Raw genomic sequence first — 14,171 nt, forward strand, 5'->3', positions numbered from 1 at the left:
GTGTCACGCTTTCATACACGTGGAGATCTCTCACTGATACGGTTGTTAAATAATTGTTATTTTCCATACAATAATACAAATGAGTTTTTTAAGAAAGTAGGCCTCTTGTTATATTGTTTATTTTTAATTTATTGAATCAACTATGCGGTAGGTTACACGCAAGACGCAAGTATACTTTCATTTAGGTAAAACGCAATTTGTGGTATACTTGACGAAAATGACATAATATATGTAATTATAATGAAAGTCTTGTTATATAAACTGAGGCACATCGTTGAGATACTTACCGAGCGAGCTTTAAGAGAAAATTTAATTTATATGTTACAGCCGTTTAATTGTACTATAAAGTTTAGTTTCACGAACAAGTGAAATACGTACCTATGCTTGTAATTTTATGAAGTACTAGCGGTCCGCCCCGGCTTCGCCCGTGGTACATATTTACGTTTTCTCTACATAAGAACCATCCTCGTACTTCAAGGAATATAATAAAAAAAGAATTATCGAAATCGGTTCAGCCGATTTCGATAATTCTTCAAGTTATGCGCTTAACTTATGTTTCAAGTTATGCGCTTAACTTATGTTTCAAGTTATGCGCTTACCAAAGAATACCAACACATTTCGGGATTCATTTTTATATTATAGATTTAATTAGAAATACTTAAGGTCTGTGTCATATTTTATTTAAAAGAATCTTATCAACGCCTGGATAGGTACCTACAATTCACGCAGTAATAATTAAGGAAGTTTCCTTTTGTGTGAAAACTGTAAAATCTCTTAATAAAATACGACTACAAAAAAATGTACCATTTACTAATAACTTCCTACAAGTCATTAAAACATATAACAGTATATCCTCAAGGAATATATTTCCAAGCTCATTATGGCGAAAGCTCAATAATTACTTGTAATAACAATAGCAAACGGAGTCGATTATTTGTTAAATATAACAGCTATTAGTCTTGTATGCGTTTAAATGAGGAAATATATCGAGCTTTGTTGTATTTTATGGGTGTTTAAACGATTTATAGGTTATTATTTTCCACATATAAAATGTGTTAATATTATTCGTAATATTGTAGAAAGAAGAAGTTTCTTTTCCGTATGGTAGATAACTTATATATTTTAACAATTTCACTTTCATACTCAATTAATATAGAAATAAGACCATAAACTTGTAAAATCAATATAGATTGGATAACGAATTAGAATACATGACGTTTGATTTTAACTGCTAATTTAAATAAAATAATTAAATGTAAATGAAAGTACGGAATGGGTCCATTGCAAATTTATTGAAAATAGTTTTAAGATTAGAAGCTAGTCGATGTACAGATTAGAATATTGTGTGTAGTTTGTGTAAGTCACAGATAACCTGCAAGTATGTAAACATAACAACTGATTTCACTCAAAGTTGCTACTGGGGTTGGCCTGTGCATTGTAGGTCGATGGTCATGACACGTAAATGTAGAAGATATTTGCAATTCTAGTACTTAGTTTATAGCTCAGAAATATATTGTATTGTTCTCGATATATGTGCAATGTAATGTGCGTCTAATATGGTTAGAAACCGTAGATACAATAAGGTGCATAATAGAAAACATTTTTTGAAATTCCAATAAGATGTTACATACGTTATCCACAACAAGTAGGTGATAGGGGATAATTCATAATATAATAGTGGGTACATAATATTTGGGAATAACATATGTTTTTTGAAAATTACTCTAGATTTCAAGATTATATTAAAATTACAATAATAGAAACTTGTATCTGCGAGACAGTTTGAAGCCCTTTATCTTTGCTTAAAAGTATTTTTTTATCGTTCTCAACAAATAAAAACAATGTGTCTTATTACATAAAACTAGGGTGGGAAGTAATTGACGCCCTGAGCGTCAGTAATGGTAACAGATTTAATTCATTTACCGTTCTTAATCCATTAAAACTTCTAATCGTCTTATTACTTACTCATTACATAGTATGATCAGTTTGAAAAGCTTTATATGTTTTAACACTGTGGTACTATGGCATAACTAGCTGCGCTCCGCGGTTTCACCCGCGTGGCTCCGCTTCTGTTGGTTTTAGCGTGATGATAATACATATATAGCCTATATCTAGCCTTACTCGATGAATGGGCTATCTAACACCGAAAGAATTTTTCAAATCGGACCATAAGTTCATGAGATTAGCGCGTTCAAACAAAAAAACTCTTCAGTTTTATAATATTACTATAGATATATGTAGTTGTGTAGCAAAAAATGATACCTATTCTAGGGATAGAATAAAACAAATTCGATCGATTTTATCTGCAATATTATATTAGTTTAAGGTCAAATATGGGGGATGATACAAATTATATTAAACTACAATATTCAGCACATGTAAATGTTATAATTTTGCAAAGTTTATGCATATTAAAATTCGTCTACATATTAATATATCACAAGCATAGTTGATAATAATATCATTGAAAGTTAATCGCTCTTCACTCCTAACCAAGAAGCTCCTAACATTTGAAGAATGTCATAATCAGTCATAATAATAATGAGTGTAAGTTAACGTGTAGGTACAATAAAACTTCCAAGAGAATTGCCTATTAACAATAAACACAGCCCTTGTTACGTTGTCGGTTTTATTTCCTTAGTTTTATTACTTTAGTAGAACTTCATCAATTACAGTATAAGTAATCGGCTCTATAAACTTTTCTCGGAATATACTCAATTAATAAATCTATCAAAAGGAACAAAAATAATGATTACATTTTACATATATTCTCTTACACACATACTTATTTTTGCAATAAATTAATTTATCTTGGTAAAGAAAAGTCTAGAGCTTGAGTACATTAAAGCCTTATTAAAGCAATAAAAGAGAAACACAATGGAAGATAAAATCTGAAAGAATGCAGGCACGGGAGATTTTAGTTTGTGATAGGTACCTAGTATCAAAAACTTTATGGAATTATCGCTTTTCAGATCCATATTATTTAAGCATAAAATTATTTAACTAGGTACTAACAGGACATTTAAATACAACCACGTCTATTCACTTTTCAATAATTTTAATACTAGAAGAATTATATTTTTTTAGCTTGCAACAAATCAAAGACAAGTCGTTAATTATAAAACAATAATGAATAAACATTTTAATCAATATTTGCTTATCTAAAAATGATTAGAGAGGCCAATTCTGTACATGAAATATATTTAAAAAAAAACTATGAAGGGGTGATAAGGGATCGCTACTGATGCCAAAAATGCAATCAGTAAAATTTTTGTCTGTCTGTCTGTCTGTCTGTCTGTCTGTCTGTCTGTATATTCGTTATAGAAACAAAAACTACACGACGGATTTTAACCAAATTTGGCACAATTATTCTTCATACTCCTGGGCAGGTTATAGTAAAAGAATCATGTAAATCGGTGTAGAAACACCAAAGTTATACATGAAATACGCTATAAGTCATCGCGCGAGAATACAGAATCATGCCATAAGGATTGTTTTTGTGTATCAAGCCGGGTATCCACTTAGGTTCGCCGTGGATTGCGAACAATGTGTGCTCCGCGAACGTGAACGTGTATAGTGTACACACTTAGGCTGCAACATCAGTGCTCCTGTCGGAGCGCTAAATTCCGCGCTCCGGTCTCTAGTAGACACACGACAGACGGTCGGTGCAAACATGCCGCCTCCAGAATTAGCAGGAAGTGCAGCTTATATTTTGATACATTATATTGTGATGGAATACAAACAACCTCCTCAATTTTGGCAAGGTAATATGAATAAGGGAAGAAGAAATAATGAAATAATGCATAAATTCATCATTTCATCGGACCACTCCATGTTCGCGAACTTAACAAACACACGCTCGCGTCCACGAACAAACTGCGCTCCCCTTTGAGTTCGCGCAAAAAACCGCTTCCCGAGCGCTCCGCCGTGCTCCGATCGTGCAGCTCCAGTCGCGCTCCGCGATCACGACGTATCCATTATGTTTGGTTTGCGGAGCGGGCGCGTTCGCAAACCACGGTGAACCTAAGTGGATACCCGGCTTCAGTTGCCGCGTTCGACGCGCTTCGCGGCGGGAGCTATAAAAAGGCGGCGGGTCTGCACCCGTTTCGCGTTGTCACGGCATCACGTGTGAACGGCTGAACCGATTTCGATAATTCTTTTCTATTATATTCATTGAAGTACGAGGATGGTTCTTATGTAGAGAAAACGTAAATATGTACCACGGGCGAAGCCGGGGCGGACCGCTAGTACTTGAATATATTAAAAATAGAAATCGCTTACGGCTAGTAAAGTCAATGTTATCATTGGCCACATTCCAGACAAATGGTAGACTCTGAGCTGGCAATAGAATTACCAGTGTTAAAATAATAAGCTGTAATATTGTATATACCACTGATTAAACGTTTTTAATTTTTATGTTATTACATATGAGGTCTTCGACACGTATTAGCATTAAAAGCTTTATTTAGAATAAAAGTTTTATTATATTTTACTTTTCAATATTCCCCAATGTATTTATTTTTCCTACAACAACAACAATGATTTGCCGTCATATTTTGACTCATAAAACGTTATTTCGTTTAACGGCAACGGCTACAAAATAAATTTACCAAGGCTTTTCGGCTCTAACTTTTCTCAATTCTAGAGATGTGTGATATCTAATATTCTCTCCCTCTCTTATTATACTAAGTTATTTTCTTATCAGTGTATTTATGCTATCACTTTTTGACAGTTTGTAATCACTTTATAGCTAAATTTACCTCCAACTTTAATTTTATTTTTTATGTTACTTATACCAAGCGCACGTCCAAACTTTCGATCCTACAATTGGCATAATAAAATAAATAAATAGTGCGCATCCTAGAAACGTGCACGAAACCGCAGTCACTATTAGCTCGGTGGGTTAATGGTGCAAGTCTAGGGAAAGCCTTTACCGGCTAGATAATGTGCGGTTAACAACCTGTTTGTTACCTACCCCTGAATGTGACGTTACGTTGTGGGCATATTTTTTTTATGTGGAAATAAATTAGTCATGAGTGTATGACTGATACGTTATGAGGATATATTTTTTTTCTGCTTATGTGAAATTCAAAATTAAATCATTCGAATAAAAAGATGAATAAAAAGTGTATGGGTTTGTGTAATTCAAAGGTCATTTTGGAATAGAGATTAGAGACGTGTAATTATAAAAAAAAATAACGAAATAAACTTGAAAACCGATTTGAATAGGTTTTAAATTTGTTTTTTCTTTTTATAAAAATATATTACATCTACTGGTTTTGAATTATCATTATGACTTTTTTTATTAGATCATACATTATATAAATAATCTTCCATAGACAAATATTTAAACAGGATCCTACAATTAATTGAAGTACACTTATCCTATTTGCCAGTAAGCTGGCGCCAAAGCATAATGTATAAAAATAACGCGTTTTTACATTTTAATAATATTCCTTATTTGCATATTCATTTCTAGTTAAGATAAACACGGATAAAAATTGTGATATAAAGTTAAACTGACCATAGTTTGTTTTTAAATTAAGTGGTACCTAGTGACTAGGAGTAGATACTCGACCTTTATTCGTTTAGACTAGATAGTCTAAACGAAATATTGAATTTTTCGTTTAGACTACATAGTATAGACGAAAAAATCAATAATGTTGTGTATTTTAAATTGTTTTTGTTTTGACACATTTCGTAATAAAGATCTTTTTAGGCTCGTCCGGATGTAGATTATTTTATTTCATTAAATCGTCATGAAATTAAATTAATCTTATAAGTAAACAATCTTTAATCTGTTCTAATTTTTTTGCACTGGTAGAAAATAAAGTTATTGTTGAGAGTCATAGGTATTTATTTGTTGTTTTCACTCGGGTAACCGTAGCAAAGCGGCTGGTACAATCATCCAATTTTTGTGATGTAATAATAATATGGGAGTATGGCCGCCAAAAATTGTACATTCAAGAAAAAAAAAATGTCCTTGTCATTTTATATAGCACCAGATTTTTTTATATAGTAATTATGGTAGTTTTTAAATAGTTTCAGCTTCACTATGTTATATTTATCATTATATTAATAATTTAAATTAATTTTGAGTGCCTTTAACAAGCTCAATATTTTTTTTTGAAATGCTTATTTTCATTTCCATACTAAAATCATGTGTCCCACTTAGTCATCTCACACTTTGAAGTCACAAAATTATGCAAAAATCTATTGATACCTGTAAAATTTTGGTATTTCTAAATGATTCTGTAAACTTGTGGATAGTTTTAACAAGTTCTAATAAAAATAACATAAAAGAAATTAATATAAAACTCACTTAAAACTATGTCTCACTTTTTTTCACGAATGATACTTCACGCACGGTTACCATAAAATAACACCCTAAATAACTAGATATCCAAGCCACAAAAATATTTTTAAGTAGGGGCAACACCGATTTACATGTTGGCCTACCTTTAGAAAAAAAAATCGCCATTTTGATACTGTAAAAGTTGATCGAAAGGTAGTCGGCATTTTTGTTCCAGAACATTTTAATAATTTTGAGTGAGAATTATGCAAGGTAAGAATACAAATTTACTATATTATTTAAATTATGTGTGTAGCTTTAGTGTTCTAGTAACAAATCAAACTATGCGGCGTCTTATTACTACAATACTTTGGCGAATAAAGGCTTTTTAGGTTATGTCCAACCATATTTTTATTCACGAATGATACCATGTGTTACTATTGTGTTACGTAACATCCGTGAGCGGCTCTTAGGGGTAGTACTCACTAGAGAATCTAAAGTTAAAAATTTACTTTTTTACATAAAGAGAACCCACTTCAAAAACTATCATGTTTCGGAAGTTAGTAACTTTTTTACTATAATAATTCGTATTCGTAATTAATATCATAAGTTGTGAATGATTCTTGCATTTGTAAGTATTATATAAATACAAAATTTGAGAAATTAAACTTTTTCTTTAATATTTAAATTTGTTTTATTGAGTTTTAAAGTAATTTAATCAAATAATTTAATTAACAATATAAAACAGAAATGTAAAAAAAATCTCCTGCATTATTAGTTGTAATGTACACTAGGCTTAACAAAATCACGTATGTTACTATCAGTCACGTATGTTACGGTGTGTTACGATTTCACGACTGTTATTGTACAATATTTGGCGGCCATACTCATGGTACAATTACGGGTGAAATTTTAAACATAACGGTATCGAATCAATATCGATGGTAATAAATAACTGAACGCAGAAAGTATGGAATTGTCGATAAAAGATTTATACGATACATAAGTAAAAGTAACATGCTTACTGAATTACGGACCTCGATAAATATGTCGGATTACCTTTCTTTTATATTATTATCTCGAACAATTTATTGCGCACAATATTTTAACAGGACGTCGCTTAATCATTATAACGCTTAATTTGAGGTAGGTGCCTATAATTCTTCTTTAAAGCATGGTTTTAAGAGGGCGCATAAAGCAAAATAACCAATCTTCTATTAGATGATACGTGTAATATGCAAGACCAAATCTAAAAAATAAAATATATATCAAACTAGATGAAATTATGTTCAACGATTCTGTTTAATAAAAAACATAAAATATTAAAATTTACTCGATAAAAAAAAATCACCAAGTTAGCTCTAATTTTCACACTTTTACGTTTTCTACTTGACATGGTAATACTTATTATGATTTTTTTTTCATAAACAATTATATTAAAACATTTGCAAGATATTTGTCAGAGCATTTTGTGTAATTACTTTTAGTTTTGGTTTTATCTGCGATAAACCACTTTTGGCGCTCTTTTTTTCTCGAGATAAACGTTTGATTTTGTCACGATAAAAGTGGTATATCGCAGATAAAACCAAAACTAAAAGTAATTACACAAAATGCTCTGACAAATATCTTGCAAATGTTTTAATATAATTATTGTTTATGAAAAAAAAATCATAATAAGTATTAACTACCATGTCAAGTAGAAAACGTAAAAGTGTGAAAATTAGAGCTAACTTGGTGATTTTTTTTTATCGAGTAAATTTTAATATTTTATGTTTTTGATTAAACAGAATCGTTGAACATATCATCTAGTTTGATTTATATTTTATTTTTTAGATTTGGCCTTGCATATAACACGTATCATCTAATAGAAGATTGGTTATTTTGCTTTATGCGCCCCCTTAAAATATTTATTTTGGAAATATTAAGTATGTACTTAAATAAAAATATGGAATGTGTATGTGTGCATTTATCAAATAAAAACTGATAAAACGTAAAAAAAATATTATAAAGCAACTTTTTTACATGACTTTATTAAGTAGGTAATGTTTACATACATTTGTGTTTTTGTTTGATAATTTTAATAACACATTCCCTCCATCACCATAAATACTAAAAATAATAATTCTTAATCAATCCGACTCGCGCTTGTCCGTTTAATTTTATTACCTTTAAATAACGGTTGTTACAAACCATTACCTACATTATTGCTGTACTTACATTGTTATATCCTAATTAACAAGTGTGATCGTATTAACTTTTTGTACCGATCGTGATTAAATTATATACTTATCAAAATAATCGTCGCCTCTATGTTTCTATGAGGCCAATTATGGAGTCATTGATCTTGCTGTCAATAATGAGTTATATGTTGTAAATTATCGCACAAATAAAAAGCAGCGCCACGTACTAGGAAGTACCGTATACTGAAAAAACAAGCGCTGTATTAAACGTGAAATGCAGCTTTTGAGATGCAGCTGTTCTAAATATAAAAAAGGAGCTTTTAATAGTCTTTAAATGTGTAAAGGAATTTGATGTAGTTTGTGTATTGTGAAAAAACATTTAGTCTGAAATATCTATAGTATATATATCTATAGATGGAAAAATATGAACAAAGACGCTTAAAAAATCTAGACTTGGCCAATCAAATTTAGAAAAAAAACTTAGCAGACACAAAATCCAATAAAGAAACTCTGTTTTTTATTTTGTTTTGTCACAATATTCATTAATCTCACCAAATTTTACAATTAATAACATACGATATATTACTGATTAGGACAAGTGAAGTGCGCTAACTTATCAAAGCGTCAAATTACCATGAAAACATGATATTTATAAAAAAAAGTATCTGTAAAAACTGTTTGTACGAAGCTGCGCTTGCATAATATTACAAGTGTTTTTTACAATAAACGGGTTTCAGGACCGGATTACAAGTTGAAATATAGACCCCACGATACTTTAGAAAAGGATTTATTTCTTGTCTGTTAAAGGTTAACCTTTATGATAAATTTAGAACAGAGAGACACAGAAAGAATGTTTACAAAAAATAGTGGAAGTAGATTTGGAATCAATTATTTAGTTTCGAGGCTCTTTAAAAAAAAAACATTTTTAACATAGGAATAATACGTGAGTGTATGACAATAATATTATTAATATATTATTTAAAACAAATAATTAAAAATATATTAATTTCCTGTCAAAATAGTGGATTGCAAAATTAGAGCACTATTAGAGCATTTTGTTTATCTAAAGCAAGGAGAATATTATGAATGCAAGAATAATATTTTTTTATTATTGTGGATACGTTCAACTTCTTTTTACAATAATTGCTTTCCAAGAATAACATGTCATAAATAAAGGAAAACACATACAGTGATTGGTTTTTATTCCTTGTTAATCGATTCATGAATTATTTAAATTTGTTTTATCAGCGTACAATAAATTATAGCTGCAGGAAATAGAAAATACACAGGTAGCCGCGCTCAAGAAAATAAAGTATTAGGTACCATCGAGCATAAAATTTTCCTTTCTGTTTATTAAATAAACTACGTTTCAAAGCGTTTTACTTTTTGTTTTAAAAAGTATTGATTTAGAATATTTCTTCGACTTTAATATCATCGTAAACTTTCGCTCTCCATGCTTTGTTTGACGCAAATTGTGGTCATTATATTGCAATTGAATGTCATCTGCGTCCCATAGACAATAATATTCTAGACGTGGACGTTCTTAACGTCATATAAAATTAACGTTATATTCAAAGGAGGTTTTACTCTTTTTTATTTTTTTTTTATACACAGCGTGTCTCTGGCTATCTTCAAATTCGAATAGAGAACGTGGAATGTGATATTAAAAATAAAATCACAGATAAAATGTTGGAATATTGTGTTGGAAGTTGGAAAAATATGATTATTTTTTTTTTGGTATTAGTTAATATTAAATTGTAGATAGTACATGTAAATACTATATAAATTATAATATGGAGACGTTGCCCGGACCAATTTTGGCGGTATGCGTATTACCATGTAAGTTGATTTATTAACAAAAAATAATTGAACAAATTCGTAAGTGTATCCTTAAAGATATAATTGAGTTCAATAAACGTATATAAAATGCTCATTATCACATTTATGAAATAGATCTGTTATTTTGATCGTTGCTTCGGGTTATTCACATCTTGTTTTAAACTTTTTATCCTAGTTTTTTGTTGTAAAGGAACTCGAATAATTAATATGAAACGTTGAGAAATAAAATTAATCGATAATTTGAACAGGAATACCACTTAAAAATATATATAATTAAACAAGTAACATATCCAGCAATCTTTAATCGCTTGTAAATACGTGGCAAAGTTTATTTATAATTTATAATCTTTATTGCATACAACACAAATACAAATTTCACACACACAGACAGGACATTAGATGCAAAGGGCGGCTTTATTGCTTCAAGCAATTTCTTCCAAGCTATTAGTTATTATTCTGTGGCCTAATGGAATATATGTAATAAAAAAAGAAAATATTTTAAATTTTATTATAAAAGTTTTATTTCTCCGTAAAATAATATAAAATAGAAAACGTTTTAGTGATGATATAAAAAATCCACCGTAATAATCGTAATACTTTTTAATGAAATGTAGATATTTATTTTCTTGTGTGATTTATGAAATTCTGAGATCAACATTAAACTATGAGCGTGCAAAAATTAAATTAACATACATATTTTGTAAGTTTGAATCTGAGACGGAGTAAATTGCGTGGAAAACGACGTGGCTTAAAACCTTTTTTGGGTCTGTGTCCTGATTGAATTCATTTATTTTTAATACAAAAATGTTGAATTGGCTTTACTAGCAGACTCTAATTAAAACTGTAATTACTCTAATTTACGACTTTTACGTTTAGAAATAAAAGCTACTAAGTTTTTTGACGATTTTGTAGAGGACTTTTTTATTAGGTACCTAGTTATATGAAGATTAAATGTTGCATAAAAAAAACTACGAAAATGAAATGAAAAAAGTTTGCTTATTTCGTATAGGAGAGGTAAATATTATAATCAGTACCTAGATATTGTTATTTTCAAATAAATGAGATTGTATCCTTGCTTCTGAGCATAGTTCCCTTTAGTTATTTCTAGCAAAAATATGTTAATATTCCAAACGTCTTTCGATTAATGGTTGTGATCGTAAAATTCACCAATTAAACTAGATGAGCTTGTACTCTCTGATCTCCAGACATAAATGGAAGCGCCAATTAAGATAATCCTTAGTTTATGCGTCACATTCTTAAAAGTTTCATTATTTTTCTTTTCATTTTTACGTTAAAGTTATACAGTTTAGTTAGCTGTGATTGCTTTTAACGTAGGTAGCTATTCTACTAATTTTGTCTGTTATTTAAATCAAATTTATAGTTTCACAGTCTTTGAGCTTTTTCTAGCTTATAACTGAATTCAAAAGTGATTTTAAGTGCTTTTGCAAGTCTGGTTGGGTGAATTTGTACCTAGTGAAATTTCGAGATTTTCATTTAACATGAAATAAGTAGTTAGTTATGTAAGTAAGTGAAGTCTTGCAACTAATAGTCAACCCTGTATCTATCTTATATATAAAAATGAATCGCAAAATGTGTTGGTAAGCGCATAACTCGAGAACGGCTGAACCGATTTCGATAATTCTTTTTTTATTATATTCCTTGAAGTACGAGGATGGTTCTTATGTAGAGAAAACGTGAACATGTACCACGGGCGAAGCCGGGGCGGACCGCTAGTAGCTTATAAAAATACGTTCATGCTTCGTTTATAACCTCATTTCCGATAAAAAGCTAGTTGATAAGGAAACTAAGACATCGGAATATAGCATAATAACAGAGCTGTAAACGGTTTTATATAGAAACAACCAATAATTGCAGAATGATGTACGCCTTCCGCCCCCTTCATAGCATGTGAATATGTCGACTTTATTAATCTTGGAAATTGTGCCCACGGCTCTGTTTCAGATAATATTGCTGACGCATGAATAGGTATTACGATTAGGTTGCTATAATGATTCAAAGTAAGTCATCTTAACGATATGAAATAAAATAACAAGCTAACTCTCAATAATGTTCTCAAATAATTTAAGCATAGCAACGATACTAACGAACTGTAATAGCAACATACAATGACCAATGTTAATTAAAATAGTGAATTTAAATGTTATTAAGAGTTACTTAAATAAAGTCACATTAATTGTGAGTGCCGTAGGTAAGTATTTTTTATCCCGGGTGAAGCCAGACGAACGGGTGGTCGATATAAAATAGGTAATTGTTTCATAAAAAACAGATGACAAAAATAAAGTTAAACTACATAATATAATATAGTTAATAGTTATCAATAGAAACAATTTCTATAAGGAAATGAAAATGTTGAAATCGTAATTTCATAAGCTCAATGCACGCAGGTGTCAAGGCCTAATGACCCGCACTCGTTTCATCTTTCTTTCTATTACAACTTAATGTGAAGTTAATGATGACGAATCTATTTGTTTTTTCTCGGGTGAAAAGATAATGATTTCGTCATTCCATTTTATTCTTAGATATTGAATATTTTAGGTACGTAAAGCTGGCGATGAAAAATTAGCGAAATTAAAAAAAAACAACACCTGAATTTGTTGCTTATTTGTTGCTAATTAGTTGCTATAATGACGATTTTGTTGCTCAACCCGTTCGCTGAAAATCAGCAACAGTTCTAGCTTAACGTTAAGGTAGCGTGCAGAAATCGGAAAAAGGGATGGATCGTTGCAAAAATGCAGATGAATTTGTTGCTAATTTGTTGCTGCATAAAAACAGTGAAAATTTTGAATTTTTTTCATTGGCGCCAAAAATAACACTGGCCACGTCAACTTAATTGTCGATTTTCGGTAGTGAAACATAAAAAAAAAAATTGTTGCTCCTCACATCGTTCACCGGCACAGTGTACAGAGCCAGCAACAAAATAGAAACCGGAAGTAGAGTTAATTTTGAAACCGGTTTGCTAGAAAATCGTCCACGCCAGCTTAACTGTCGATTTTCGGTAGTGAAACATAAAAAAAGAAATTGTTGCTCCTCACATCGTTCACTGGCACAGTGTACAGAGCCAGCAACAAAATAGAAACCGGAGGTAGAGTTAATTTTGAAACCGGTTTGCTAGAAAATCGTCCACGCCAGCTTAACTGTCGATTTTCGGTAGTGAAACATAAAAAAAAATTTGTTGCTCCTCACATCGTTCACTGGCACAGTGTACAGAGCCAGCAACAAAATAGAAACCGGAAGTAGAGTTAATTTTGAAACCGGTTTGCTAGAAAATCGTCCACGCCAGCTTAACTGTCGATTTTCGGTAGTGAAACATAAAAAAAAAAATTGTTGCTCCTCACATCGTTCACCGGCACAGTGTACAGAGCCAGCAACAAAATAGAAACCGGAAGTAGAGTTAATTTTGAAACCGGTTTGCTAGAAAATCGTCCACGCCAGCTTAACTGTCGATTTTCGGGAGTGAAACATAAAAAAAAATTTGTTGCTCCTCACATCGTTCACCGGCACAGTGTACAGAGCCAGCAACAAAATAGAAACCGGAGGTAGAGTAAAACCGGTAAATTTTTTTTATGTTTCACTCTACTCTACAATTAACTCTACTTCCGGTTTCTATTTTGTTGCTGGCTCTGTACACTGTGCCAGTGAACGATGTGAGGAGCAACAAATTTTTTTTTTATGTTTCACTACCGAAAATCGACAGTTAAGCTGGCGTGGATGATTTTCTAGCAAACCGGTTTCAAAATTAACTCTACCTCCGGTTTCTATTTTGTTGCTGGCTCTGTACACTGTGCCAGTGAACGATGTGAGGAGCAACAAATTTTTTTTTATGTTTCACTACCGAAAAT

The 14,171-nt window shown here is 31.1% G+C and overlaps 1 protein-coding gene across 3 annotated transcripts in view; it reads left to right on the plus strand.

Annotated features, from left to right (window-relative positions):
• The window catches only part of LOC149906667 (uncharacterized), a 60,598-nt gene that overhangs the window by 40,998 nt on the left and 5,429 nt on the right, over positions 1-14,171 (plus strand). The window lies entirely within an intron of this gene.

The sequence above is a fragment of the Colias eurytheme genome, chromosome 8 (genome assembly GCF_061535395.1).
Source record: "Colias eurytheme isolate Ceu_HAF_F1 chromosome 8, ilColEury1 Martin Lab GWU primary, whole genome shotgun sequence".
Lineage (NCBI taxonomy): Eukaryota > Metazoa > Arthropoda > Insecta > Lepidoptera > Pieridae > Colias > Colias eurytheme.